The following is a 27,922-nucleotide window of genomic DNA, read 5'->3' on the forward strand; positions in this document are numbered from 1 at the left end:
AAAAAAATAAAGAGAGGGTTAGGGAAAGAATATTTCAGGAAATAAAATATTCTTAGAGTGTTGAAACTTTGCCCAAATAGAATAACATGGTTTGGCAATATTTTAGATAGAAAAATAATTCAAGTTTGAATTAGATTCAAACTTGAGATATTTTTGAATCCAACCAAAACAAGTTCAAAGGATCTGAAAATTGGAGGAGGTGATCCTGGCACCAGTCTAGAATTTATAGGAAAAGAATGGACATTAATAGAGAAGGGAAAAAATGGGACGAAGGCATGGGGAAAATATTTGCAAGTGTGTGATGATAATTCCACATAATTGGAATGTTCAATATAGCTCCCTAAAATATTTGGAGGATATGTTATATAGAGAAATCACCACATGAATTCCCTCGGTTTAAATGGATCAAAGATCCATGCCATTTATTTAGTTGAGTTAAAAAAAGAAATGACATGATGGCATGATGACATGATGCAATGCACATGATGCAAAGATGAAATGCAACGGACCCAACAAATCACACGCGGAAACCCTAGAAGGCATCTGAAGCTCCGGTCTTGGGGCGTCACACTTGGCGACGCCTTGCCCCGAGTGGAGGCAGTGAAGCGCTCAGGGTGCATAGAAGGTGCACGGATGGCCTTTTCCCATGTCAAGATGCACTAGGCGAAGATGAAGGCCGTTGTCGTGGCGGTTGAAGGTCCGCCTGGAGGCAAGGACCACCGCAAGCCGGAGCGCTACTTTGAAGATGTCCTTGAGGGTGCCTGCTTGATAGAGGGTCAATGCTCGAAGGATGTTATGTTCGAGTAAATGTATCCGGGCTAAACAGAGAATGTATTATAAATCAATGTTGTGTAATATATTTATGCTTGTTTATCATAAAGTGTTGTTTCTCATGTGCGGTCGTTTTTATCCCTGAGAGTTTGCCAGTCGTCGGCTTCAGCCCCCACATAGATACTACGGAGGTGTTCAGGGTAGCACATAACCACACTTGACCCAACGTCTTGGTCTATGAAGGAGGTGTTAGTGCAGCGAACCAGGCAATCGGACTATGCGGCTTTATTACCGTCACTTAGCCATAGGAGTTCGACAATGGGACTGTGAGATCACCCTTGGTGCTTGTACGGCTATCCGAACTAGGGTGCCTTAAGCACGTGACAGGAAAGAGCTAGTCCTTCATTTAATACGGAATAAATTGCTAGAGATTTAGTAGGTCACCGAATTGCTGACATGACAGTCAGTTTTCGGCTTTCTCTACTGAGGTGTTTTGACCGGACGAACCAGAAACACAATCGCAGTAGTTCTCCCTTTACTACCTTAGCCGAACAAGCGGAACGTAAGGTGGTAATCACAGGAGCCGGGCAACCCAACTATTGACCAAAAACATGATTCGGAGCCGATGCATATAGTGCCATATTCGGGACGCTGAAGCATACTATGAAGGTGTTCTAACTTATTTGAGAAATATATGTGGCCGGATAAAGCCCCTGGCAATTTGAATCGTGCCGAGGTATATACAACGATACACCGTATAGAGGGGATACTAATTAGGAAATAAGCCAATATCGGGTAGGGTTGGACAAAACTATTTTTACAGACGATGTGATAAGCATCTAGGCTATTTTACATGTTGGGCACAAGGGAAAGCAGTATACGGGTCCTGAAAAAGGGAAGATGATCTTGACGATCCTTTGGATACTCTGCCACACGTCTGCGCTGCTGGTCTCCTTGGTGTGTGATCCTTTGAGAGTATAAACGATTGAGCATACATAAGGGGCCTGGAATAAGGGCCCTTGGTACCGTCGAGAGCTGACATGGGTTATGAAAAACTGAAAAATAAAGATAAGAAGAAGAAAAGGAAGAATATGATGGTCCAGATAGGGTCGAACCGTATTGCGGACCATATTTTTAGCAGGCCTCCGTCCTTGCCCATTGTATCTTTAGTGCATAATTTTGTACGCGCGGTACATATGCCGCTATCAGGTTGGGGTTTTGACGGAGGCTGAATTGCTAGTCTAGCTCTAGATGAGCCAGACTTCCATTCAACAGGGTAGACCGGACTTGTTTGACAGTGTCCGGGGGTTTGACTGCCGATGTAGTATTCGGCTTAATGAGGCCACCCTGTACTGCGGCTGCAAGGGCCAAAGTATTCTCCTCCGTACGGAGGGAGCGCTCCATGTTTCTATAGACTTTTATAACACCCCGTGGTCCAGGCATCTTGAGCTTTAGATAGGCATAGTGCAGGACTGCATTGAAACGGGCAAAAGCGGTTCGTCCAAGTAGTGCGTGATAGCCACTTAGGAAGGGGACAATGTCGAAGATTGAGTCTTTGCTTCCAAAGTTATCTGGGGAGCCGAAGACGACTTCCAGCATGATGGATCCTGTGCAATAGGCCTCTATGCCGGGTATTACTCCTTTAAAGGTGGTTTTAGTGGGCTTGATTCTTGATGGATCAATAGCCATTTTATAGACAGTGTCCTGATAAAGCAGGTTAAGACTGTTGTCGCCGTCCATAAGGACTCGCGTGAGGTGGAATCCACCGATAATTGGATCAAGGACCAATGTGGCCGAACCTCCATGACGGATACTAGTCGGATGGTCCCTGCGATCGAAAGTGATCGGGCAAGCTGACCATGGGTTAAATTTTGGGGCGACTGGCTCTATGGCATAGAGGTCCCTTAATGTGTGCTTGCACTCCCGCTTAGGGATATGGGTAACGTAGATCATATTCACCGTTTTGACCTCGGGGGAATTACTTCTATCCCCCTGTGTTCGGCGGGCGAGGCTCTTCATCGTCATCCTTGCTTGGCGGACCTTTCCCCTTATGTTCGGTGTTTAGTTTACCAGCCTACTTAGAGACCCAACAATTTCTGTTGGTATGATTTGCAGGCTTGTCAGGGTGCCATGAATCTGGCAGGGCCTATCGAGTATTCTGTTCAAACTGGATGGACCATTTTTGTTTCCATTGAATGGCTTCTTCCGCTAACCGGGTTTAGAGCCACTGAATCCGGCGTTGACCGTCGTGTCTTTGATATCTTCGTTATTGCTCAGACGCTTGTGTTTGCTGCGTCGTGGCTTATTGTTGCCATCTCTAGCATCGGAGGTGCCAGGGTCGCAGGTGTTATTGCTTCTACGAGCTAGCTAGCTATCTTCTCCCGCCCAAAATGTTGGGGAACGTAATATTTCAAAAAAAATTACCTACAATCACACAAGATCAATCTAGGAGATGCATAGCAACGAGAGGGGAGAGTGTGTCTACGTACCATTGTAGACCGAAAGAGGGAGCGTTTAGTAACGCGGTTGATGTAGTCGAACATCTTCGCGATCCAACCGATCCAAGTACCGAACGTATGGCACCTCCGCAATCAGCACACGTTCATCTCGGTGACATCCCTCGAACTCTCGATCCAGTTGACGCCGAGGGAGAGTTCCGTTAGCACGACGGCATGGTGATAGTGATGATGAAGTTTACCGGCACAGGGATTCTCCTAAGTACAATGACGATATGACCGAGGTGTGTAACTGTGGAGGGGGGCACCGCACATGGCTAAAAGATCAACTTGTGTGTTGTAGGGTGCCCCCCTCCCCATGTATATAAAGGAGGGAGGAGGGGAGGGCTAGGCGGCCCCTAGGGCGCGCCCAAGAGGGGAGTCCTACTAGGACTCCTAGTCCTAGTAGGATTCCACCAAAAGGGAGAGAGGGGTAAGGAAGGAGAGGGGGAGGGAGTACAAAAGGGGGGGCACTGCCCCCTTCCCTTCTCCAATTTGGACTGTATGGGGGCAAGGCCTGCCCTGGCTGCCCTCCTCTCTCTCCGATAAGGCCCATGGTGGACCATTAGTTCCCTCGGGGGGTTCCGGTAACCCCTCTGGCACTTTGTTTTTACCCGAAACGATCCAGAACACTTTCGATGTTCGAATAACATGGTCCAATATATTAATCTTTATGTCTCGACCATTTCGAGACTCCTCGTCATGTCCGTGATCTTATCCAGGACTCCGAACAAACTTTGGTTCATCAAAACACAAAACTCATAATACAAATCGTCATCAAACGTTAAGTGTGCGGATCCTACGGTTGGAGAACTATGTAGACATGACTGAGACACATCTCCGGTCACCCAATATCAGAACCTAGACGCTCGTATTGGCTCCTACATATTCTATGAAGATCTTTATTGGTCAAACCACATAACAACATACGTTGTTCCCTTTGTCATCGGTATGTTACTTGCCCGAGATTTGATCATCGATATCATCATACCTATTTCAATCTCATCACCGGAAAGTCTGTTTACTCGTTCAGTAATGCATCATCGCATGACTAGCTCATTAGTCACAGTGCTTGCAAGGCTCATAGTGATGTGCATTACCGAGAGGGCCCAGAGATACCTCTCCGATACACGGAGTGACAAATCCTAATCTCGATCTATGCCAACTCAACAAACACCATCGGAGACACCTGCAGAGCATCTTTATAATCACCCAGTTACGTTGTGACGTTTGATAGCACACAAGGTGTTCCTCCGGTATTTGGGAGTTGCGTAATCTCATAGTTTGAGGAACATGTATAAGTCATGAAGAAAGCAATAGCAGAAAAACTAAACAATCATTATGCTAAGCTAACGGATGGGTCTTGTCCATCACATCATTCTCTAATGATGTGATCCCTTTCATCAAATGGAAACACATGTTTATGGCTAGGAAACTTAACCATCTTTGATTAACGAGCTAGTCAAGTAGAGGCATACTAGGGACACTCTATTTGTCTATGTATTCACACCTATACTAAGTTTCCGGTTAATACAATTCTAGCATGAATAATACACATTTATCATGATATAAGGAAATATAAATAACATCTTTATTATTTTCTCTAGGGCATATTTCCTTCAGTTGCCCAGTGGCACTAGAGTCAATAATATGGATTACATAGTAATGATTCTAACACCCATGGAGTCATGGTGCTGATCATGTTTTGCTCATGAGAGAGGCTTAGTCAACAGGTCTGCAACATTCAGATCCGTATGTATCTTGCAAATCTCTATGTCTCCCTCCTTGACTTGATCGCGGATGGAATTGAATCGTCTCTTCATGTGCTTGGTTCTCTTGTGAAATCTGGATTCCTTTTCCAAGGCAATTGCACCAGTATTGTCACAAAAGATTTTCATTGGACCCGATGCACTCGGTATTACACCTAGATCGGATATGAACTCCTTCATCTAGACTCCTTCATTTGCTACTTTCTAGAGTAGCTATGTATTCCGCTTCACACATATATCCCGCCATGACGCTCTGCTTAGAACTGCACCAACTAACAGCTCCACCATTCAATAAAAATATGTATCCGGTTTGTGACTTAGAGTCATCCGGATTAGTGTCAAAGCTTGCATTGATGTAACCGTTTACGACAAGCTCTTTATCACCTCCACAAACGAGAAACATATCCTTAGTCCTTTTCAGGTATTTTAGGATATTCTTGTCCGCTTTCCAGTGATCCAGTCCTAGATTACTTTGGTACCTCCCTGCTAAACTAAAAGCATGGCACACATCAGGTCTGGTACATAGCATTGCATACATGATAGAACCTATGGCTGAGGAATAGGGAATGACCTTCATTTTATCTATATCTTCTGCAGTGGTCGGGCATTGAGTCTGACTCAACTTCACACCTTGCAACACAAGTAAGAACCCTTTCTTTGGCGAATCCATTTTGAACTTCTTCAAAACTTTGTCAAGGTATGTGCTTTGTGAAAGTCCAATTAAGCATCTTGATTTATCTCTATAGATCTTGATGCCTAATATATAAGCAGCTTCACCGAGGTCTTTCATTGAAAAATTCTTATTCAAGGATCCTTTTATGCTATTCAGAAATTCAGTATCATTTCCGATCAACAATATGTCATCCACATATAATATCAGAAATGCTACAGAGCTCCCACTCACTTTTTTGTAAATACAGGCTTCTCCAAAAGTCTGTATAAAACCATATGCTTTGATCACACTATCAAAGCATATATTCCAACTCCAAGAGGCTTGCACCAGTCCATAAATGGATTGCTGGAGCTTGCACACTTTGTTCGCACCTTTTGGATCGACAAAACCTTCTGGTTGCATCATATACAACTCTTCTTTAAGATATCCATTAAGGAATGCAGTTTTGACATCCATTTGCCAAATTTCATAATCATAAAATGCGGCAATTGCTAACATGATTCAGACAGACTTAAGCATCACTACGGGTGAGAAGGTCTCATCATAGTAAACTCCTTGAACTTGTCGAAAACCTTTCGCAACAAGACGAGCTTTGTAGACAGTAACATTGCCGTCAGCGTCAGTCTTCTTCTTGAAGATCCATTTATTCTCTATTGCTTGCCGATCAACGGGCAAGTCAACCAAAGTCCATACTTTGTTCTCATACATGGATCCCATCTCAGATTTCATGGCCTCAAGCCATTTCGCGGAATCAGGGCTCAGCATCGCTTCCTCATAGTTCGTAGGTTCGTCATGACCAAGTAACATGACCTCCAGAACAGGATTACCGTACCACTCTGGTGCGGATCTTACTCTGGTTGACCTATGAGGTTCGGTAGTAACTTGATCAGAAGTTTCATGATCATCATCATTAGCTTCCTCACTAATTGGTGTAGGAATCACTAGAACTAATTTCAGTGATGAACTACTTTCCAATAAGGGAGAAGGTACAGTTACCTCATCAAGTTCTACTTTCCTCCCACTCACTTCTTTCGAGAGAAACTCCTTCTCTAGAAAGGATCCATTCTAAGCAACGAATATCTTTCCTTCGGATCTATGATAGAAGGTGTACCCAATAGTCTCCTTTGGGTATCCTATGAAGACACATTTCTCCTATTTGGGTTCGAGCTTATCAGCTTGAAGCTTTTTCACATAAGCATCGCAGCCCCAAACTTTAAGAAACGACAACTTGGATTTCTTGCCAAACCACAGTTCATATGGTGTTGTCTCAACGGATTTCGATGGAGCCCTATTTAACGTGAATGTAGCCGTCTCTAAAGCATAACCCCAAAATGATAGTGGTAAATCAGTAAGAGGCATCATAGGTCACACCATATCTAATAAAGTGTGGTTACGACGTTCGGACACACCATTACGCTGTGTTGTTCCAGGTGGCGTGAGTTGTGAAACTATTCCGCATTGTTCCAAATGAATACCAAACTCATAACTCAAATATTCACCTCCACGATCAGATCATAGAAACTTAATTTTCTTGTTACGGTGATTTTCCACTTCACTACAAAATTCTTTGAGCTTTTCAAATGTTTCAGACGTATGTTTCATTAAGTAGATATACCCATATCTGCTCAAATCATCTGTGAAGGTCATAAAATAATGATACCCGCCGCGAGCATCAACACTCATCGGACCACATACATTAGTATGTATTATTTCCAATAAGTTTGTTGCTCACTCCATTGTTCCAGAGAACGAGTTTTAGTCATCTTTCCCATGAGGTATGGTTCGCAAGCATCAAGTGATCCATAATCAAGTGATTCCAAAAGCCCATCAGCATGGAGTTTCTTCATGCGCTTTACACCAATATGACCTAAACGGCAGTGCCACCAATAAGTTGCACTATCATTATTAAACGTATATCTTTTGGCTTCAATACTATGAATATGTGTATCACTACTATCGAGATTTAATAAAAATAGACCACTCATTAAGGGTGCATGACCATAAAAGATATTACTCGTATAAATAGAACAACCATTATTCTTCGATTTAAATGAATAACCGTCTCGCATCAAACGAGATCTAGATATAATGTTCATGCTTAACGTTGGCACCAAACAACAATTATTCGGGTCTAATACTAATCCCGAAGGTTGATGTAGAGGTAGTGTGTCGACGGCGATCACATCGACTTTGGAACCATTTCCCACGCGCATCGTCACCTCGTCCTTAGCCAATCTTCATTTAATCCGTAGCCCCTGTTTTGAGTTGCAAATATGAGCAACAAAACCAGTATCAAATACCCAGGTGCTACTACGAGCATTAGTAAGGTACACATCAATAACATGAATATCAAATATACCTTTCACTTTGCCATCCTTCTTATCTGCCAAATACTTGGGGCAGTTCCACTTCCAGTGACTAGTCCCTCTACAGTAGAAGCACTCAGTCTCATGCTTAGGTCCAGACTTGGGCTTCTTCACTTGAGCAACAACTTGCTTGCTGTTCTTCATGAAGTTCCCCTTCTTCCCTTTGCCCTTCTTCTCGAAACTAGTGATCTTGTTGACCATCAACTCTTGATGCTCCTTCTTGATTTCTACCTCCGCAGCCTTTAGCATTGCGAAGAGCTCGGGAATTGTCTTATCCATCCCTTGCATATTATAGTTCATCACGAAGATTTTCTAGCTTGTGGCAGTGATTGAAGAACTCTGTCAATGAACTATCATCAGGAAGATTAACTCCCAATTGAATCAAGTGGTTATGGTACCCAGACATTCTGAGTATATGTTCACTGACAAAACTATTCTCCTCCATCTTGCAGTTATAGAACTTATTGAAGACTTCATATCTCTCAATTCAGGCATTTTCTTGAAATATTAACTTTAACTCCTGGAACATCTCATATGCTCCATGATCTTTAAAACGTTGTTGAAGTCCCAATTCTAAGCCGTAAAGCATGGCACATAGAACTATCGAGTAGTCATCAGCTTTGCTCTACCAGACATTCATAACATCCAGCGTTGCTCCTCCAGCGGGCTTTGCACCTAGCAGTGCTTCGATGACATAATTCTTCTGTGTAGAAATGAGGATAATCCTCAAGTTACGGACCCAGTCCGTGTAGTTGCTACCATCATCTTTCAAATTAGCTTTCTCTAGGAACTCATTAAAATTCAAAGGAATAGTAGCACGGGCCATTTATGTACAACAACATAGACATGCAAAATACTATCAGGTACTAAGTTCATGATAAATTAAAGTTCAATTAATCATATTACTTAAGAACTCCCACTTAGATAGACATGTCTCTAGTCATCTAAATGATCACGTGATCCATATCAACTAAACCATGTCCGATCATCACGTGAGATGGAGTAGTTTTCAATGGTGAACATCACTATGTTGATCATATCTACTATATGATTCATGCTCAACCTTTCGGTCTCAGTGTTCCGAGGCCGTATCTGCATATGCTAGGCACGTCAAGTTTAACCCGAGTATTGTGTGTGTGCAAAACTGGCTTGCACCCGTTGTATGTGAACGTAGAGCTTATCATACCCGATCATCGCGTGGTGTCTCGGCACGACGAACTATAGCAACGGTGCATACTCAGGGAGAACACTTATACTTTGAAATTTAGTGAGAGACCATCTTATAATGCTACCGCCATACTAAGCAAAATAAGATGCATAAAGGATAAATATCACATGCAATCAAAATAAGTGATATGATATGGCCATCATCATCTTGTGCCTTTGATCTAAATCTCCAAAGCACCGTCATGATCACCATTGTCACTGGCTAGACACCTTGATCTCCATCATAGCATCGTTGTCGTCTCGCCAACTATTGCTTTTACGACTATCGCTACCGCTTAGTGATAAAGTAAAGCAATTACATGGAGATTGCATTTCATACAATAAAGCGACAACCATATGGCACCTGCCAGTTGCTGATAACTTTTACAAAACATGGTCATCTCATACAACAATTTATATATCGTCACTTCTTGACCATATCACATCACAACATGCCCTACAAAAACAAGTTAAACATCCTCTACTTTGTTGTTGCAAGTTTTATGTGGCTGCTACGGGCTTCTAGCAAGAACCATTCTTACCTACGCATCAAAACCACAACGATTTTTCGTCAAGTGTGATGCTTTAACCTTCAACAAGGACCGGGCATAGTCAAACTCAATTCAACTAAAGTTGTAGAAACAGACACCCACTAGCCACCTGTGTGCGAAGCATGTCGGTAGAACCAGTCTCATGAACGCGGTCATGTAATGTCAGTCTGGGCCGCTTCATCCAACAATACCACCGAATCAAAGTAAGACATTGCTGGTAAGCAGTATGACTACTATCGCCCACAACTCTTTATGTTCTACTCGTGCATATAACATCTACAAATAGACCTGGCTTGGATGCCACTATTGGGGAACACTGTATTTCAAAAACTTTACCTACGATCACGCAAGATCTATCTAGGAGATGCATAGCAACAAGAGGGGAGAGTGTGTCTACGTACCCTCATAGACCGAAAGCTGAAGAGTTTAGTAACGCGGTTGATGTAGTCAAACGTCTTCGCGATCCAACCGATCTAAGTACCGAGTGTACGACACCTCCGCAATCAGCACACGCTCAGCTCGGTTACTTCCTTCAAACTCTTGATCCAGTTGAGGCCGACGGAGAGTTCCATCAGCATGAGGGCGCGGTGACGGTGATGATGAAGTTTACTGGCGCAGGGCTTCGCCTAAGCACTACGACAATATGATCGAGGTGTGTAACTGTGGAGGGGGGCACCACACACGGCTAAAAGATCAACTTGTGTGTTATATGGTGCCCCCCTTGCATATAAAGGAGGGAGGAGGGGAGGGTTGGCCGGCCCCTAGGGCACGCCCAAGAGGGGAGTCCTACTAGGACTCCTAGTCCTAGTAGGATTCCACCAAAAGGGGGAGAGGGGGAAGGAAGGGAAGGAAGAGGGAGTAGGAAAGGGGGGCGCCGCCCCCTTCCCTTGTCCAATTAGGACTGCAAGGGGGGCGTGGCCTACCCTAGCTGCCCTCCTCTCTCTCCAATAAGGCCCATGGTGGCCCATCAGTTCCCGGGGGTTTCCAATAACCCCTCGGGCACTCCGTTTTTACCCGAAACGATCCGAAACACTTCCGGTGTCAGAATAACATGGTCCAATATATCAATCTTTATGTCTCAACAATGTCGAGACTCCTCTTCATGTATGTGATCTTATTCGGGACTCCGAACAAACTTCGGTTCATCAAAACACGAAACTCATAATACAAATCGTCATCGAACGTTAAGCGTGCGGATCCTACAGGTTCGAGAACTATGTAGACATGACCGAGACACATCTCCGGTCAATAACCAGGAGCGGAACCTAGATGCTCATATTGGCTCCTACATATTCTACGAAGATATTTATCGGTCAAACCGCATAACAACCTATGTTGTTCCATTTGTCATCGGTATGTTACTTGCCCGAGATTCGATCGTCGATATCATCATAGATAGTTCAATCTCGTCACCGGCAAGTCTCTTTACTCGTTCCATAATGCATCATCCCATGACTAACTCATTAGTGACATTGCTTGCAAGGCTCATACTGATGTGCATTACCGAGAGGGCCCAAAGATACCTCTCCGATACACGGAGTGAAAAATCCTAATCTCGATCTATGCCAACTCAACAAACACCATCGGAGACACCTGTAGAGCATCTTTATAATCACCCAGTTACGTTGTGACGTTTGATAGCACATAAGGTCTTCCTCCGGTATTCGGGAGTTGCATAATCTCATAGTCTGAGGAACATGTATAAGTCATGAAGAAATGTGACACCCCAATTTTTTAGCCTTGTTTTATTATTTAAAATTTTGCCAGGAAATAAAATTTTTATTTTCTGGATTTCCTTTTGATTTCAGAACCATTCTTTTCTTTGTTATTATGGAGTTTTACCCCGAGTGAAAACTTTCCAAATATATTATTTGGACTTGTTTACCCTCTCAAGAAAAACATTTCTTTTATCGATGGAATTAATTACATAATTATTTTCCTGATCCTTATTTCTTGAAAGTGGTTTCCCATGGTTTTAGGGTCCTATTTGAACTACAACCATTTCATAAATTTATTTAAAATTCCAACCAAAATTTGGGGATGTCATGTGATGTTTTTAAATCACTTTTATGAAAAAATATATTTCATTCATTGTATATTTTGAGCTCTACCCCAAGTTTTCAAATCTGGTCCAGTTGGCAATTTTGCACTACAACCTATTTAAAAATTTCTTTAAAGCTTCCACCAAAATTATGGGATGTTAGTAGTATTATGTTATTCAACTTTATGCAAAAACCCTCTGATGTTCTTTGAAAAATTTGAGTGAATCAACCCCATCTTCATTCTGGCCCAGTTGGGTGTTTTCTACTGCATCCCTAATTATGCTTGCTCTAGTGACGATGAGCTTTCTCCTGCTTGTATTACACCATACCAAACCCTAAAGTCCAGGAGGTTGGACTCATTGGAGCATTTTTGGTACATGAAATAATGCCATTCACCTTCTGTCCAGAACTGAAGTTTTGCAAAACTTGCACTAACAAGTTTCTAGCTTTGCCCAACTAACCTTGCCATCCTCTCCTGCATCTAAAGAGACCCCGACCTGGAGATTTTGGCCACCCCATGAGTTACCAGGATGCCCTTGGCATCCTGTCAAACACCCTGTGCACATAGCTAGATTTGGCATGATTTTAAGTTTACATTGTAAACTTGATCCCTTGACCTAACCACCATGTCCATTAATCTCCTTACTAACTCTAACCTAGTCCTGTTAATTTCCAGCCTCGCTCAAGCACTCTAGGCTACCCTGACATTATGTCAAGCATGTCGCGTGTGTGCTCTGGGCGCGCCCAGAGCACACGTTTTGCACGCGCTCGCACCGAGCCGCCGTGTCGCACTATCGCCTCCCCGCGCCCACTCTGGCCTCTCCCCACTCGCAGCCAGCACCCCGACCCCTCCCTCGCTGCAGAGCCGCCCTGGCCCCCCCTCCTGGCGCCCCACAGCGCCACCGACACATGACACCACCGCCGCCCCGACAGCTCTGCCATGGATGGCGCCGCCCGAGCCACCCTCGCTCGCCAGCTGCCCTCTGGAGCAGCTCATCTGCAAGCTCGTCTGCTAGCACACGTCGCCGCCACGTCGCCCTGCAACTACAGAACAGCGGTCGTCGATGATCCTATCCACGGCCGCCGCGAACCGACCTAGTCGCGCTATAAAAGGAGGCCCCCGAGCTCGTCCAGCCACTCAGGCAGCCCCAGGTCATCCTCTCGAAGCCCCCACGGCCAGAAATCGTCAAGGGGAAGCCTTCTCCCCCAACTCCGGCCGGTTCGGCCGCTGCCACGCCCCAGCGCCATGCTTCGCAACCAGGGCCTCCCCCGCCCATCCAACGCCACCATCCCCTTCCCCTGAGTCTTGCGGAGCTGCCCAGCCTCTCAATCGTGATCGGGAACCATCGTAGAGCAAAGCTCCAAACCCACCCGAAGCCTCCTCCGCTGCGGAGCTCGCCGCCGGCGACTCCCTCCACCCCCGCCGACCCAACAACCACCGGGAGGACCGCCCCGATCTTGCGGATCCATCCCTGCCCTTTGATCCCCGTGGGGAGCCTCCGTTCATCGGCGACGATCGCCGGAGCCCCGCCTTGGCTCGGGCAGAGGAGGAAGGAGGCGGGGAACGACTGGTCAAACCTGACTAGTGGGCCCCCTGGACCCACTGTCAGTGACCAACCCCACCGCCACGTGGTTTAAGTGGAGGCGTAAAACACTGAAGTACGTCTCCTCTGCTTCAAAAACGTATTCTTCCCGAAACATTTTTCTTTTCTAGTTTTTAATAAAACAGAATTTTGACTAAACATTGACTGACTATAACTTTTTAAATATAAATCCAAATGACTTGATTCTTTTCTGTTGTTTCCCAAATATTGTATAGTTTATTTTCATATTTATTTGAAAATTTTCCAAACAACTTTTTTGTACTGTTTTTAAAGTATGTGTTGATTCAAATTTATTTAAAATAGGAACTTGGGGGGGAGATTATGACTTTCAAAAGTTTTGGAGAGCACCTTGAAGGCAAGCATTTTTGAACCCTGGCATAATATTATTGTGTGTTGTTTGATACGATCGCAATACCACCTCGACACGAAGTTTCCGTTATTTCATGTGATGATGTGATCATACTCATAAGTGCATATTGATGATTCTGTGCTGTTGGCATTCGATATATTGTGATAGTAGACACCCTCATATACCTTTCATGCCTACCAGGAGGAAGTCGGGAGAGCCTCCGTCTTGGGTAGACACGCGCTTGTCTCCGGTCTTCGTTGAGACGGTTGTGTCCGGTATGGCAAAGTGAGGCATGACGAGTGGTGACTTTGTCTGTTGGTTGAAACATATTTGTTATGCTAACCATGCAGGAAAATACTTGAACCTCCTGAGTCGACCATAGATCGAGTCTTGTTCCGGTAACCCCCATACTTGTTTCGTACTACCACTTGTCCCTACCACAGGTAGGGTATGGTTCAGTAAGTTGTCAACCCCTTTCCTAGCACACACCGTACAGAGAGGCCATGGTGGAAGATACCGGAGGCCTCCGGTAGGCATGCCACCTGGTCCGGGGGCATGGGTGTTTTTGGTTGTAGCCGAAGGGGGTAGCTCCCCCAGTTTGCGCGCGGTATAAATTTGTGATCCCATGCTAAGTCGAGGTTGTAGCCTCCCCACTTAGAGTTCTGCTTAACGGGTTTCAAGGGTGATTCCAGACACCGGTGAGTTTGGCTGGTGTGTGCGGTTAGGTGTGTTTTCAATCAAAAGACCGTAGACGGAATTAGTCCCAATGGACTAAAGGAATCCGTTACTCGTGGGTAAAGAGTACACCCTCTGCAGAGATAATACCTATTCAAATAGCCGTGTCCATGGTTAAGGACTACAGTCTGGGATGGGTCAAGTGTCGGTCTTAGTGTCGGTCTTCGGAGGAGAAACTACCAAACCAGAACATTGATTATGACCTATGACATATGATTATTATTATTATTATTGTGGACTAACCATTTGTATTATTTGAATTATTGAGTATCCCTGGGACGGTTCTACCTCCCGGATATGCAATGTGATTATTCCTATACAAGCCCTTTATGTGGTGTCGCTCAGACGCCCGACTGTGGCATGTTTGTCATTTAAATTACTTATAAGCCCTTTATGTGGTGTCGCTCAGACGCCCGACCGTGGCATGTTTGTCATTTAAATTACTTATAAGCCCTTTACATGGTGTTTCCCAGACGCCCGACTGTGGCATGCTTGTTACATCTTTTATATATAAGCCCTTTATGAGGTGTCGCTCATACGCCCGACTGAGGCATGCTTTATATTATTTTCCTTTCGAGGCGTCACTTCAGACACCCAATCGGTGCATTCTACTTCTACCCTCTGATTGCATAGTCATATTTGACATGATTAACCTGCTTGCATGCATCATGATTTCATTTATGACTGACGTAGTGATCATGGCATATTTTAGAGCATGATTATATTTTGCTATATTATACCAGTGTTCATGATGTTTGCGAGTACATTCAAAGTACTCACTGGCTTGTCCCTGGCTATTGTCTTGGCCATATTTCTTGCATGGAGAGGAGCGTTGCGGTGACAACCCCGGAACCTACGCAAGGGTGATAGCAGCCTCGCGAAGATAGGAGTTATCTTGGTCAGTTGTTCCTGTGGGAAGTGGAGTCCCATAGACGTTGATGATCCCCAAACCGCTTCCGCCATCAATAACTAGAAACCATTTGTCGTACTCATAGGCCAGAATGGTCTTGTACTACATATCTTGTATTTTGCTTGGAGTTTCTGTAACAAGTTGGTGCCTCATCAGCTAACAGTAATCCTGGGGCTGGTGAGCACAAGGACCGTTTTTTGGGAAATTAATACCCCGAAAATCTGGTCCTGACAAGAAAGGAATAGCAAAAAATTAAACGATCATTATGCTAAGCTAACAGATGCGTCTTGTCCATCACATAATTCTCTAATGATGTGATCCCGTTCATCAAATGACAATACATGTTTATGTCTAGGAAACTTAACCATATTTGATTAACGAGCTAGTCAAGTAGAGGCATACTAGGGACACTCTATTTGTCTACGTATTCACACATGTACTAAGTTTCGGGTTAATACAATTCTAGCATGAATAATAAACATTTATCATGATATAAGGAAATATAAGTAACAACTTTATTATTGCCTCTAGGGCATATTGCCTTCACAAAAGCGGGTCATAAGTGTGGAAAGGGCTGCCCTGGACTCCGGTTTTTCTTGGCCGAGGTGTCGAGGGAGCCACTTGTCCTGGATGCTGTGTTTAAAGGCTGCGAGGGCTTCGGCTTCCGGACAATCCACAATTTGGTTCTTTTTAATTAAGAACCTGGTCCAGAGTTTCCGGGATGATTCTCCGGGTTGCTTGACTATGTGGCTAAGGTCATCGGTGTCTGGAAGCCGAACATAGGTGCCTTGGAATTTGTCTCTAAAGGCATCTTCAAATTCTTCCCAGCTACCAATAGAGTTTTCTGGTAGACTGTTTAACTAGTGCCGTGCTGGTCCCTTGAGTTTTTGGGGGAGGTACTTGATGGCATGGATATCGGCACCGCGGGCCATGTGGATATGGACAAGGAAGTCTTCGATCCATAATGTGGAATCAGTCATTCCATCAAATGATTCAATGTTTACGGGTTTAAACCCTTCTGGGAACTCATGCTCCATTACCTCGTTGGTGAAGCATAGGGGGTGTGCAGCGCCTCTGTATAGGGCGATGTCACGACGTAGTTCGGATGAAGTCCGTATGCGGTTTTCGGCCTGAGTGAGGTTGTGCCTGCTGCGCTAGGCCTGATGGCCGTCTTTGCACATTGAAGCTCGCCCCCTCGATTCATAGATTGATCTGGCTTGGCCTTCTCTATTATCCAGGTCCTGCGATAGGTCATAGGTGTATCTTGGAGCCGTTGTCTCTCTGCCTTTACGGCGAGGTGGTGCGGTTTGGTGTTTGGCGTGGGTGGCCGCTTTATCTTGCCCACGTGGCGGCTATTCTCGTTCATCAGCATGGTCGTGTCTTGACATTGTATGGGCTTCACAGCCTCGTCATCAAATTGTGGAAGTAGCCGATGCTTCGGATAACTCTTAGTTGGGCGCTGAAGGCCATACACTTCGGCGGCTAGGACTTGTGTCCACCTGTCGTTGAGTGTATCCTGTTCGGCTTGGACCCGCTATTGTTGCATTTTAGGCTTAAGTGGTGATTAGCTGGCGCTTAAAGCGTTCTTGTTTGAGGGGTTCCTCTGGCACGATGAAGTCTTCTTCGCCGAGGCTCACATCCTCCTTAGAGATCGGTAGATAGTTACTATCCTCCGGGTCCTCATTCCCGACCGGATCATCGGGGTTAACTTGCCCATCCTCCCAATCATCTTGTTCGGATGTTGGCTCGACAGGGGCTTCGGGGTCTTCGGCATTCTCCGGAGTGTTATTGTCTCCGATGTCGGTATTGCTTTCTTTTTCGCGATGCGATTTTGAGCGGTGTCGCTGACGTCACGCTTTGGAGGTGCTTCAGCAGGCTTGTCCTCAACTGGATCCTTCTTGCCGTCGTCGTCATCCTCTTTGGGTGTGTCCACCATATATACGTCATATGTGGAGGTGGCCATCCAACGTCCGGTAATCGGCGGGCTTTGGCATTGTTCGTCGTCCATGCCGTCGATGTCTTCGAAGGCGTAATCCAACATGTCAGTTAAGTCTTCGACAGTGGCTATGAAGTGGGTGGTGGGTGGGACGTAAAATTCCTCGCTCTTAGCCCCTAGTCCGGGCTGGGCGTAGTTCGGGAGTGATTCCTCAATAATAGTGAGGGATCGCATTAAGTCCAGTGCCTTGTTTAAGAGCGAGGTTTGGACGTGGAAGAAAGAGTCCACGGGGCTGGCCGGGGTGAAAGCCTCCTGGCCCTACCTACTTGGCGCGGACTTCAAGAGTTCGGATCTGGAGTCCGGGGGCGAGTCCAGTCTTTCGATGATAAGGAAACCTGGACTAATTCCAAGTTTGCCGTGGACACGATCGCCTCCGGATCCTCGATAATGTGGTTTGCAACGGAGAGTACGGTGGGCTCTAGACTCCCATCTTCGGACCTGGTAGTCTGCTCCGGATCTAGGGCCAGAGCCATGGTCGGCGCCGCGAACCCTTCGAAGATCAAGTCTCCTAGGATATCAGCGACATAATTTACATTCCCGAAACTAATCTGATGACCAGGGGCGTAGCTGCCGATCTGCTCAAGGTGGCCAATCGAGTTAGCACGCAGTGCGTAGCCGCCGAATACAAAAATTTGCCTGGGGAGGAAAGTTTCCCCCGAAACAGCATCATTGTAGATGATCAATCGAGCCATTGATCCTTCTATCGACAGCACAGTGGAACTCTCAATGAAAGCACCAATGTCGGTGTCAAAACCGGCCTGTAGGGGGTCCTGAACTATGCGTTCGAGGATCGAAGGTAATAGGAGACAAGGGACACGATGTTTTACCCAGGTTCGGGCCCTCTTAATGGAGGCAATACCCTACTTCCTGCTTGATTGACTTTGATGAGTATAGGGGTTACAAGAGTTGATTTACCTCAAGATCATAATGGCTAAAACCCTAGATGTCTAGCCTATATGATTATTCTTGCCTCTACGGACTAAACCCTCCAGTTTATATAGACACCGGAGGGTCCTAGGGTTGCACAATGTTGGTTTACAGAGAAAGGAATCTTCATATCTGAATGCCAAGCTTGCCCTCCACGCAAAGGAGAGTCCAGTCCGGACACGGGGGGAGGCCTTCTATCTTATATCTTCACGGCCCATCAGTCCAGCCCATGTCTCATAGCCCGGACGCCCGGGGACCCCCTAATCCAGGACTCCCTAACCCGCTTAGTACAAGTGAAGGCTAGAAAGAGACTGGGAAGCGACCAACTAGAGAGCGACAATAGTCATAAGCATGCATTGAGATTAACCAACATTGAATGCAAGCATGAGTAGGATATAAATCACCATGAACATAAATATCGTGGAGGCTATGTTAAGTTTGTTTCAACTACATGCGTGAACATGTGCCAAGTCAAGCCACTCGAATAATTCAAAGGAGGATACCATCCTATCATACTACATCACAACCATTTTAATTTCCATGTTGGCACGCAAGGTAAACCATTATAAACTCCTAGCTAATTAAGCATGGCATGAGTAACTACAATCTCTAGTTGTCATTGCAAACATGTTTCATTCATAATAGGCTGAATGAGGAACGATGAACTAATCATATTTACAAAAACAAGATAGGTCGAGTTCATACCAGCTTTTCCCCATCGCAATCATTTCATCATATGTCGTCATTATTTCCTTTCACTTGCACGACCGAACGGTGTGGATAAATAATAATAGTGCACGTGCATCGGACTAAGCTGGAATCTGCAGACGTTTATTCAAAGGAGTAGACAAGGTAATATTGTTTCTTTGTTATATCAACAATAATGCATATGAGAGCCACTCAACATTTTCATCGTGGTCTTATCCTCTTGACCCCCAAAGAAAAGAAAAGAACTTCAAAGAAACACACTCAAATATTTTTTGAGTTTTTGTTTTTCTGAAGGAAGGGAAATAAGAACGAGAAAAACTATTTACATGGGAAAGCTCCCAACAAGCAAAAGAAGAACATGAAATATTTTTGGGTTTTCTATTAATATTACTACTAAGAATGCATAGAGAGTAAACTAACTACCAGTAAATCTTAAGGTTTATCAAACACACAAGAAGGAAGCGGAAAAAGAAAAATAAACTAGCATGTATATTACAATGAAAAAGTATGAGCACCGTCAAATGGAATGAGTGTGTGAACATGAATGTAATGTCGGTGAGAAATACGTACTCCCCGAAGCTTAGGCTTTTGGCCTAAGTTAGTCTACGCCCATGGATAAAAGTAGCCCTCTCCGGTGTACTGAGGAGGATCCTGGGGGTTCCACTGGTTAGCGAGCTCCTGGGGCTCCCACTGATAAATAGACTCTTGGTATGGATCAGGTGATGGCTCTGGCTCAGGAGGCGGGATCATGTCCTCTCCCAGTATGCATGAATGTCCGCGGGAAAAACGAAGTACCTGCCAAAATGAATATCGAACAAAACAGGTGCAGGCAAGGTAATAATTTGAAAGGTGACCTCGCTAAATACCAGGTTATAAATAAGTCTATTTTCCTCATCATGGCGAATAAACTTATGTGCTACCATGCTGTCATAATCTAAATATATAGTGGGTAGCAATTTTTCCTCTTTTTCATGGTGCCTAATGGGTATCTCAAAGTGTTTAGCAAGGCAGGAGGCAAAGATACCTTCGAAAATAGGACCCTTTGCATGGTTCATACTCAACCGTCTAGCAACCATAGCGCCCAGACTTTAAGTTCTATCTCTATGTAAAGCGTGGCGCAAAATGGCGAGGTCAGGGGTACTAAGGCCTCCACTCTCTCCACGACCAATTAAACACCTCCCAGCAAATAATGAGTAATAGTGTAAAACAGGGAAATGAATACTAGCCACTCTCACCCCCGACACTCCTCTGCCTTCCCCTACGGTAATTTCATGAATAAGGCCTTCCAAATCACTAGGACGTGGTTCCTCGACGCTACCTTCATAAGGTAGTTTACAAACCTCACAAAAGTCATAAAGCATCATTTCTTTGTACTGGTCATATAAGTGGAAATCTACCGTGGGTGGTGATCTCCTAGCATGAAAATGAAAATCTTGCACGAAAGTATTGGTGAATAGGAGATACTGATTACGCCGATCGAGGAGGAAGTAGGTGATGCCGGCATTCCCAGCCAAATAATAGAAATCATCATAAATCTCGGTTGCTTGTAAGAATGCATCACATGGCCATTCACACGGCCAAATTTCCACGGCGCGAGGAAGATTTTACTTGGGCTTTTCCTTCTCCTCATTTTATTTTTCCTTTGAGCCGCGGCTCGAGGAACCTCTCAACAATGTCCTCAACATTTTCTTCCTCTGAAAATTTCTGAAATTTTTGGTGACTCAAAATAAAAGTGAACCAAACTCAACAAGATTGATATCAACTACTCCTACAACTGCCTAGAGGCTATATCATGCATAGAAACTACTTTGGACCATATAAATTTGACATGCAAGCAAAAGAACAGGGTCACCAAAGCAACAAAAATTTGCAATAAAGAAAGTACTAGAACAAAAGCTAATTGGACCATTGGAGGAGTCCCATACCGAAGAACAATCCCCCAAAGTAGTTTTGTCAATGGAGCTTTGAGTAAGGAGATCGAAAATGGCAGCACGATGAGCAAGAACACGAGTTTGAGCAATGGAGTGATTTTTTTGGATGAAGAAGGAGTGGATGGGTTCTGGAATAAGTGGAGTGGGCCACATGGGGCCCACAAGGTTAGGGGCGCACCCTCCACCCTTGAGGCCAGCTGGTGAGGCCCCCTGGTGTTCTTTGCACCAGAAATTCTTAAATATTATATAAAAAATTATATCAAATTTTCAGGGCATTTGGAGAACTTTTATTTTCGGGACATTTTTTATTGCATGGATAATTCAGAAAACAGACAGAAAATGCTATTTTTTTCCTTATTTAAACTAAATAATAGAAAGTAAAAAGTGGATACAGAGAGTTGTGCCTTCTAAATTCATCCATCTCATGCTCATCAAAAGGATTAACACCGACATTTGAAACTAACACCGACAGTTTGTTTCTCACAATCTATTTTAGCATTAACGATGTTGAAGAAAGGTCTACCTAAGATAATGGGAAAAAAGTCATCTTGTGGGGAACTAAGAATGAGAAAATCAGTAAGATATTTTATTTTCCCACACAAGATTTCAACATCTCTAACAATCCCAAGTGGTTTGATGGTGTCTCTATTAGCAAGTTTAATAGTATCATCTATGTCTTCTATTTCAGTGGGTGCTATATCATTCATAATTTCTTGATATAAGGTAAAAGGAATAGCACTCACTCTAGCACCTAAATCACATAAACCATGATAACAGTGATGTCCTATCTTAACTGAGACAACATGCAAGCCAACAACGGGTCCATGTTTATCTTTTTCATCGGGTTTGGCAATTCTAGTAGCTTCATCACAGAAGTAAATAACATGCCCATCTATATTTTCTACCAAGAGATATTTAACCATAGCAACACTAGGTTCTACCTTGATTTATTCAGCTGGTTTAGGTGTTCTAATATAGCTTTTATTGACCACAGTTGAAACTTTAGCATGTTCCTTTATCCTAACAGGGAAAGGTGGCTTTTCAATATAAGTAGTAGGAACAACCGGATCAACATTATAAATAACAGTTTCATCTTTAGCTATTACTAGTTCTTTAATTTCTTCTTTAATAGGTGGGTGATATTTAAACCACTTCTATTTAGGGAGATCAACATGCGTAGCAAATGATTCACAAAAGAAGGCTACTATCTCAGAGTCAAGTCCATATTTAGTGGTAAACTTTTGAAAAGCATCGATATTCATAAAAGATTTAACACAATCATACTTAAGCTTAATACCAGACTCTTTACCTTCATCGAGTTCCCAATCTTCAGAGTTGCGTTTAATTATTTCTAGAAGATCCCACCGGATGTCAATAGTCTTCTTCATAAAGGAACCAGTACAAGAAGTATCGAGCATGGATCGATCATCATGAGAAAGCGCATAAAAGTTCTGGATGATAATTTCTATTGAGAGCTCATGATTGGGGCATGAATATACCATTGACTTAAGCCTCCCCCAAGCTAGAGCGGTACTTTCTCCTTCACGAGGCCAAAAATTATATATGTAATTCCGGTCACGATGAACTAGATGCATAGGATAATTTTTTTGGTGAAACTCCAATTTCAATCGATTCCAATTCCAAGATCCAATATCATCGCCTAGCATATACCATGCCAATGCTTTTCCCTTCAAATATAAAGGGAAAAAAATTCTTCTTAGCTTCATCTCCGGCTAAACCTGCAAGCTTAAATAATCCATAAATTTCATCCACATATATCAAGCGCATATCAGGATGTTCGGTTCCATCTCCTGCATAAGGATTAGCTAGTAGTTGTTCTATCATAGCCGAAGGAATTTAATAAAAAATATTTTCAATAGGTGCAGTAGGTTGAGGGGTAACTAATTGTGGTTCCGGTCGAGGTGAAGATACCCCGAACAAACCCCTCAAAGGATTGTTTTCCATAGTAACAAGTGACAATAAATTTCAGCATGTAATAATAAATTTTCCTTACCAATTTCCACTTACCAAGAGTGCTTCACTCCCCCGCAACGGCGCCAGGAAAGAGCCTTGATGACCCACAAGTATAGGGACCAATCGTAGTCCTTTTGATAAGTAAGAGTGTCGAACCCAACGAGGAGCAGAAAGAAATGACAAGTAGTTTTTAGCAAGGTATTCTCTGCAAGTACTGAAATTATAAGTAACGAATAGTTTGATAGCAAGATAATTTGTAACGAGCAAGTAACGGTAATGGTAACAAAGTGCAGCAAGGTAGCCCAATCCTTTGGGGGCAAAGGATAGGCCAAAACGGTCTCTTATGATAAGCAAAGTGTTCTTGAGGGTACACGGGAATTTCACCTAGTCACTTTTAGCATGTTGGTTTGATTTGTGTTAGCTACTTTGATAATTTGATATGTGGGTGGACCGGTGCTTGGGTGTTGTTCTTACTTGAACAAACCTCCTACTTATGATTAACCCCCTCGCAAGCATCCACAACTACGAGAAAAGTATTAAGAATAAATCTAACTGATACTTCTCCAACGTATCTATAATTTTTGATTGTTCCATGTTGTTATATTATCAATCTTGGATGTTTTATAATCATTTTATATCATTTTTGGTACTAACCTATTGACATAGTGCCAAGTGCCAGTTGTTGTTTTTCCATGTTTTTTAAATCGCAGAAAATCAATACCAAACGGAGTACAAACACAACGAAACTTTACGGAGATTTTTTTGGACCAGAAGGAACATAATGGGCCCTGGCTACGCCTGGGGTGCTCCAAGGAGAGCACAACCCACCAGGGCGCGCCATGAGGCCTAGGCGCGCCCTGGTGAGTTGTGCCCACCTCGGGTGCCCCCAGACCACCTCTTTGCTCTATAAATACCCCTGTATTACCAAAACTATAGGGGAGTCGACAAAATATTCATCCAGACGTCACAGAGTCTAGAACCACCAGATCCAATCTAGACACCATCGCGGATGGGGTTCACCACCTCCGTTGGTGCCTCTCCAATGATGCATGAGTAGTTCTCTGTGGACCTTCGGGTCCGTAGTTAGTATCTAGATGGATTCCTATCTCTCTCTCTCTCTCTTGATTCTGAATACAGTGGTCTCTTGGAGATCCATATGATGTAATGCGGTGTGTTTGTTGGGATCGATGAACTTTGAGTTTATGATCAGATCTATCTTTTTATATCCATGAAAGTATTTGAGTTTCTTTCATCTCTTTTATGCATGATTGCCTATAGCCTCATATTTCTTCTCCGGCATTTGGGTTTTGTTTGGCCAACCGGATATATTTATCTTGCAATGGGAAGAGGTGCTTTGTAGTAGGTTCGATCTTACGGTGTTTGATCCCAGTGACAGAAGGGGAACCGACATGTATGTATTGTTGCTACTAAGGATAAAACGGTGGGGTCTATCTCTACATAGATAGATCTTGTATACATCATGTAATCATTCTTATTGCATTACTCCGTTTCTCCGTGAACTTAATACACTAGATGCATGCTGGATAGCGGTCGATGTGTGGAGTAATAGTAGTAGATGCAGCCAGGAGTCGGTCTACTAATCTTGGACATGATGCCTATGTAATGATCATTGCCTGGATATCGTCATGAGTATTTGAAGTTCTATCAATTGCCCAACAGTAATTTGTTCACCCACCGTTTGCTAGTTTTCTCGAGAGAAGCCACTAGTAAAACCTACGGCCCCCGGGTCTCTTTCTCATATATTTGCCTTTGCGATCTACTATTTCTTTGCATTTATTTTCAGATCTATTAAACCAAAAATACAAAAATACCGTGCTGCAATTTATTTTATTTGGCTTTCGATCTATCAATATTTATACTCTCTCACGTCTGTTTGCCCATCTTGGGGCGCCACTACCCGAAAGGGACTGACAACACCTTTTACACGTCGGGTTGCAACTAGTTGTTATTTGTGTGCAGGTGTTGTTTACATTGTGTTGCTTGGTTCTCCTACTGGTTCGATAACCTTGATTTCATATCTAAGGGAAATACCTACCGCCGTTGTGCTGCATCATCCCTTCCTCTTTTGGTAAATACCGACGTAGCTTCACGAGACATCAAAAGGAATTTCTGGCGCCATTGTCGGGGAGGATCTTCAACATATACCAGGTTCCTAATCACAAATCTCATATCCTCACAATTTACATTATTTGCCATTTCCCTCTCGTTTTCCTCTCCCCCACTTCAAAAAATTGCTGTTTTATTCGCCCCTCTTTTTCGTTCGTTGTTTTCTTGCCAGATCGATCTGTGTTCTTGCTTTCTAGTCATAATGGCTAGCGTGCCTACTCCTCCTTTGTCACCAAATTCTGAGGTGCTTTACTTCAAGCAAAGACAAGGAGAAAATTTGAAAGATGCTTGGTATTGGCTTATGGAATCTTATCGTATTTCCAATTTAAAGGGGGGCGCTAAGGTCTTGCTTCGTAATTTTTACATAGTATTGGCTTTGCATCATAGACAACTCCTAGATTTTGCCGCTAAAGGAATTTTATTGAGCTTGATGCCAATGCTGCCTATGGAATTTTAGAAGGAATTTTGGGGATTCCACCTAAAAAGAAGGGGTTTACTTTCACTCCAGAGGGAGTTCAAATGCTGGACAAACTTGGTGATTTGCATAAACACATGGTTGAATTAAAAAAATATAACAAACCCCTCAACCATCTCAATGGTAGTATCAATCACATGAATACCTTGATTACTCTTTGCAACAAGCCATTGTATATATTGGATCTAAAGATGGTTTCTTTTCTAGAGAATTCAGGGAAGCGTAAAGAGCCTCCTGGGTTTGAGAAAACCCTTACAAAAGTTGCCAAAACTTCGGAAGACAAAACTTAGATCCTTGCTTTATGCCTAGCTAAGGGCATAAAACTATAGCGCTTGTTGGGAGGCAACCCAATGAATAAAATTTGTTTTTGCTTCCTGTTTTTGAGTGGAAGCAAAATTATGCTATTGTTATGATTGTGTTTTTTATGTTTTAATTAGTGTTTGTGCCAAGTAAAGCCATTAGGATCTTTTTGGGTGATGGTTGTTTGATCTTGCTGAAAAAACAGAATCTTTTTTCTCATGAAAATAATTCTTATTTTTTTACGAGAGAGCGATAAAATACCCATTCCTTTTGCAGTATATCAATATACAAATTTCTTAGTTTGTGCTAATTTTTCAGAATTTTTGGAGTTACAGAAGTATTCGAAATAGTCAAATTGCTACAGATTGTTCTATTTTGACATATTCTGTTTTCTTTGCGTTGTGTGCTTATTTTGATGGCTCTATGGTTTTCTTTGATGATTTTTTGCCATAGAAAAGTTTGAATACAGTAGATACAATGCAAGAACAAAATATGAATTGGTTTGATACAACACTTATAGTGGTGATCTATTTTCTTATACTAACGGATCTCACTAAGGTTTTGTTGAGTTTTGTGTGATTGAAGTTGTCAAGTTTTGGGTTATCTTACGATGGATGAAGGAATAAGGAGTAGAAGAACCTAAGCTTGAGGATGCCCCAGCATCCCAAGCTACTATCCAAAAATGAGCAACCAACTAAGCTTGGGGATGCCCCCGAGTGGCATCCCCTCTTTCTTATAATGACCATCAGTATTTTACTCAAAGCTATATTTTTATTCGTCACATACTCTGTGTTTTGCTTGGAGCGTCTTGTATGATATGAGTCTTTGCTTGTTTTATTTTGTGTTTTAAGTCTTGATCCCTTGCTGGACACACCTATTTAGGAGAGCCAAAATTATGTCATGACTTGTTAGAATTGATTTCTTTGCTTCACTTAAATCTCTTATGAGCCAGTTGCAAAGAAAAATCTTTTATGAGCCATGGACTTGCTCTAGTGCTTCACTTATATCTTTTTGAGCATGGTGAGCTTAGTATTTTTGAAGAAATGCTATCTTTCTTCACTTAGATTTATTTGAGAGTTAGTAAAATTTTCAAGAAATCCTCTCTTGCTTCACTTGAATTAATTTGAGAGAAAGAAAGAAATATTATGATCATGACCTTCACTTATATTTGCTTGAGCTTATGAAAAGCAACACATGAAAATTGGGCCCAAAGTGATAGATATCCAAGAAGGATATAATAAAAACTTTCGTAATATCATTGGACAAAATACACTTGATTTTTAGTAATAGTTTCGAGATATGATGATGTGATATGTGAGTCATATTGATGAGTAATTATGCTTTAGTAAGAATATTAGTGTTAAGGTTTGTGATTCACTATGCAAGCACGAAAGTCAACAGTCATGCAATTAAATTATATCCTACTTGTGGTGCATTATTTGGTGTTAATTATCCTTAATGCTTGCTTATGAGATTATCCGTTTCTTGGTTGGTCGCTTCCCAATCTTTTGCTAGCCTTCATTTTGCACTAAGTATGATCTCTACTTGTGCATCCAAAATCTTTTAAACCAGTTTTGCCACATGAGTCCACTATATCTACCTATATGCGGTATGCTTTTGCCATTCTAAGCAGATTTGCGTGTGCCATCTCTAATTTTCAAAATAAATTCCTCTTTTGTGTGCTCATTTTGCTCGCGGAGCTATGAGGGGTGGCTAATATTTTCCATACTAGATATGGTATTCTCACGGTAAGTGTTTATTCACTTGTCATTGGACTAGAGTAAGGCAAAGGTATTACGGATTGCCAGTCCCGAAATGAAAAAAAATGAATTTAATTTATGTTGTCAAATAATAAATTCCTTGTAAAGTCTTGGTATGGAAGGCACCCATGGATACGGTTAGCCATGGAAAGTGAAAGTATGGTGGAAAAAGGAATAAACTTTATTTTATGTTTGGGAACCGCCTATGATATATCTAAGCATGGAAAGTGTTGGAAACTCTAAGTTGTTATCG

Source organism: Triticum aestivum, chromosome 4A (genome assembly GCF_018294505.1).
Source record: "Triticum aestivum cultivar Chinese Spring chromosome 4A, IWGSC CS RefSeq v2.1, whole genome shotgun sequence".
In the NCBI taxonomy this organism is placed as follows: Eukaryota; Viridiplantae; Streptophyta; class Magnoliopsida; order Poales; family Poaceae; genus Triticum; species Triticum aestivum.